A 4,651-nucleotide genomic window follows, 5' to 3' on the forward strand; every position below is an offset into this window, starting at 1 on the left:
CCTCTTCTTTGCCATCTACTATTTCTAAGGCAGGAAGCCTGAGCCATTCTACCTTAACTAGGCGGCCAGCCTGGTTACATGCATGCATTATTTCATGTAAAAAGGTATCCTATCCATTGCAAATTTTAAAGTTAGCAAACTCTGCTCCTGAGCCTCTTTCTTCAGTGTACTGAAATGGCCCCGACCAGCCTACTTCAGGAAAACGCACTGGCAGTCCAGGAAGAAAAGCCTAAATTATAGTGGATCCAAATTACATCTTGACTGGTTCACAATCGTTGCCTGAAATGACGCTTAGACTGAATAAGCATATCACACTGCATCCTGCCAATGTTAGTTTTAAAAGAAAGACAAATATTCATCTACAATAAACGTGTAGGAACGGACATCAGTCAACTCTATTACCCAAGATCCTCTTCATGAGAGGTCCTTCAGTTCTTAGCACAAGGAATAGCTGTGTTGGGAAATTGGTTTTGCTTTTTCTTATAGATATCATGAATTACATAGCTTATCAGATTTTTCCTCTTCTCACTGGCTATAGGAAAGCTCAAATTGGAAATACTAAATATTGCCTCTAGCAAGTATTTCAGCATTTGTAATAATCGCTTTGGAATTAGCCTCATTCCTGGCTCCATTTTGTTTCCTAGCTGTTTCTCTTTCTCACTGACTTTTTAAAAGTTACTTCTAATGGATGTTCTCTTGATGTATTTAGATACCAAATAAGCTACCTTAAACCCTTTATGGAACAAAATGAGAGAGAGAGAGAAGATAAAGAAGGAGAAATAAATAGTATGGATAGAGGATGTGCCATCACCTTCCTGGCGGGTTCTAAAAACAAGACAATCTTTATGACCCCAATGGCTTTAGCCAGACACACTAGAGCCAGGCTAATGGGTCAGTGCTCTTCAGGTCCCATGCCAGCAACTCTTCTCTGTTGCTGGTGGCTCAGCAGTTTCTAGTTACTGATTTCCCCAAATGATAAAATCAGTCGTGGGACCTGTTCTCAAACAAAAACTGTCCATGGGAACAAGCAAAGCCTTGTGACCAGAAGTACCAAAGAATGAACATTGATGGGCAAAAGGAAAGGGGGTGAGGCTAAAGGATGAGAATTGGAGAAGACTTTTAAAATTTTTTTTAAAAAATCTGTCATCATCAAAATGAACAATGTTTATGGATGCCTCACTGGTGATAACAATCCAAGGAACTCTGAGATTATATACTGGGAAAACATCAAGGTGATGAAAATTTGGAGGGAAGTTATCTTCTTCTTTGGGTTCTTTGATATGTGACATAATATAACTGTAGGCAGGGGCTACACTTCACCAAAATCATCAACCTGTTTAGTCAGTTTAGTCACATATCAATCAATACATCTCTTGAGCCTTTACATGTGCCAGACTTTGTTAGGAACTACGGCTGTGAGATGGATAAATGAATGAAGTATGATCCCTACCTTCAGGGCCCCTACTAGCAGGAAACAGACACATTAATAACTACAACATAATGTCGCTACAGAGTATAAATCAAGTGTGAGAAAAGATGGATAGAGGAGTGGATTAGTTCTATCCTAGGCTCAGAGGAAGAGAGAACCTGAGAAAGTTCCACAAAGAGTTGAAATTTGATTTGGACCTTAGAAATAAGGGGTCCTCAAGCATCAAACCAAGAGGGAGACAACAAGGGAGAGGAATCAGCTGTAGCAGAGGCCTAGAGACATGTGAGACTCAGCAGAGAAAAGGACATTCTGGTGTTTGGGGTGATCAAAGCTCAGGTAGGGATTGGGAAGCACTATATGTGCCTGTATCATGTGCCATGTGTGTGGTTTGGCCTTTATCCTGAACATGGGGAGGAGCCACTGGGGGATTTTTAAGCATGGAAGTGACATAATTAGATTATAATTTTAAAAGATAATGGGTAGTGACCCAAGGAATGGATCGTTGGAAATAAAATGTTATGGGATCAGATGTCATGTATGACAATCTCAGTTCTGGAAATAACAAATTTGGAATTATCAGAATGTGGATATAAGCTGTAACTAAAAGCATGGGAATGATTGTTCACCAATTTAAAAAAAAGTATAAAGAAGTGAGAAAAGGACCAAAAGCAAAGTCAACCACTAATTCTGGGGAAGGAGGAAGAAGGGCAGCCATTGAATGAGACTGAGAAAGGAGACCAGAACTAGCGATGATCTTGAACAAGAAAAGAGAAGTTGCAGATGAACCAGTTGAGGAAGGAGTTGTCAACATCGCCTCGTGGAGTAGGACAGTGGGGCAAGGCCACCAAACTGGGCATTAGCCAAACATCTGTGACTCCTGCAAGGGTAGTTGCAGTAAATGCTGGAGACAGAAGCTAGACTCTGGAGTTAAAGTGGAGGCATCAGGAATTGACTTTCTTTTTCAGATACTTGACTGGGAAAGGAGAGAATGAGGTAAGTGTTAGAGAGGCAGGATGCAGGAAAGATGCTTTGGAGATGTCAAAAGCTTGAGTCTCTGGGCTGATAGGAAAATCCAGTGAAGAAAAGAGGCCGGAGGGGAAGAGAGAGTGAGGAAGGAATTGAGAAGAGAAAAACAGATGATACGAGGTCTCAAGATGGAAGCTGGGAGAGGTAATCAGATTGAAAGGATCAGCTCTGGAAATTCATCAAATCACTAGGAAAAAAAGACCAGTCTAGCAAGTTATTTGACACAGTGTGCCTGCATTTTTAAAATGTTTCATCCTGTTCTGTTGGGCTTCTGAAGACAGAAACATGGTGACCTATTTAGAAGCCAGCCAATAGAAATAGTGGCTTGAGATTTTTTTTTTTTTTTAAGTAAATCATCCTGGAAAATTTCAGCAGTTCTGAGGGAAAATCTCCCCCCACCTTCTTTTCCAAACAGTTTTGATGTAACCACTGAAGTATTAAGAGCACATCCTTTTGTAATACTAATGAGTACCTAGATAAAATATCCCATGGGGTGAATATTTACTCTTTGTGGGGTGGAGAAATAAAGATTTGCCAACAATGAAACAGAAAGGACATTGTGGCTCCCAGACAGGCACCCCAGATCTCATGCCCCTGCTCCTCACTAACACAGCTTGTCCTCTGTGTTTACGGACAAGGGACTCTAGCTGGAACCAGGAACAATTCCGAGTTGTTCCCATCTCCATCTATCATGGCACCTCCTGTTGCAAAAAAAATGACCACCTGAACCATAAAAAGTGAAGAGAAACAAGCACTTTGATACAACTTGAGATTGTGAAGCCTTCTATCCATAGTCAACACAATGAAGGGCACCCAGGCTATGGGTTACTCTCACCTGTAATCACTGCTCCAAAACAGGCAGCTGGTCTTTTTCCACAAACTGTTCAGTACATTTTAACCTTATCATCAATGCCTACTAGGAAATAGCGTAAATCCCACACATGTCTTCTTCCTGTTTGCAAACTTTATTTTGGCTTTTGACGATTATTTGGCTTCTCTATGCTTAATGAGTTCAGTTAAATTAAAAATCAGGAATCAGGAGTTCCTGTCGTGGCGCAGTGGTTAACGAATCCGACTAGGAACCATGAGGTTGCGGGTTCGGTCCCTGCCCTTGCTCAGTGGGTTAACAATCCGGCGTTGCTGTGAGCTGTGGTGTAAGTTGCAGATGCGGCTCGGATCCCGCGTTGCTGTGGCTGTGGCGTAGGCCAGTGGCTGCAGCTCCGATTCGACCCCTAGCCTGGGAACCTCCATATGCCGCGGGAGTGGCCCAAAGAAATAGCAAAAAGACAAAAAAAAAAAAAATTAAAAAAAAAATCAGGAATCAGAATTCCCAATTTATCTTATAATAGAATAAATACTTTAATAGGCTCAATTTTTGACCAAGAATATGATGACAAGTTTTAAAATTAAGTGTGAGAATTTAGGAAATAAAAGACTTCTCTCCTGGCTATAAGCTGTGCTTAGAAATACATTAAGCTGATATTTTTGAAGCCAAGGTTAATTACACATAGTCTACCCCTAAGCAAAGAGGTACGCTTATGTGAATATGTAGTTTCTTTATGCAACTTTAAGAACAAAACCTCTCTGCCCCATTTATTTTTAGGTAAACCAGCCTATGTGACTGGGAAGGAAAGCGAGTTTAGAGATTGCAGAGACCTGGCTGGCTGCTCAGGGGATGCCTTACCACAAATACAGCATTCGAACTGCGACTTGAAGGGTTGGTAGGATTTCAAAAAGACCAGAATTGAAGGAAGAAATGCCAGGTAGAATGGCAGAGGCAACATCGACAAGAGAACATTGAAAATGTGCCTTTTTTTAGTCATCCCACCCCAAGCTGATTTTTTCTCATCTGCCAAAGTCTAAAATCAGCAAATGAAACACACACAGTCCACACTCTCAGTTCTCACAGGATACAGGGGGAGCAGCAGCAGCAGCCTAACAACAGTGTGTGTGCGTTTTCTGCCCTTAGGATGCTTTGAGCAACAAGAGGAGAGATGCTGGAGCTCTGGCTCAGGCCAAGAGAGTAGAGAAAGGGCCGTCCCAGCAGAAAGAGCAGCCTATGCAAAGATACACAGATGTTTCTCCTGCAGCCTCTTTTTCTAATTATGTCACTAGAAGATAATACTAGTAATAGCTAACTCATTACACTCAACTACCTGCCAGGAACAGGTATTAAAACCTCACTGAGTCCTTTGC

The sequence above is a fragment of the Sus scrofa genome, chromosome 15 (assembly GCF_054392235.1).
Source record: "Sus scrofa isolate SSC_HxYL_T2T_F1_AM1 chromosome 15, Sscrofa_HxYL_maternal_Yorkshire_Landrace_v2.0, whole genome shotgun sequence".
Classification (NCBI taxonomy): domain Eukaryota; kingdom Metazoa; phylum Chordata; class Mammalia; order Artiodactyla; family Suidae; genus Sus; species Sus scrofa.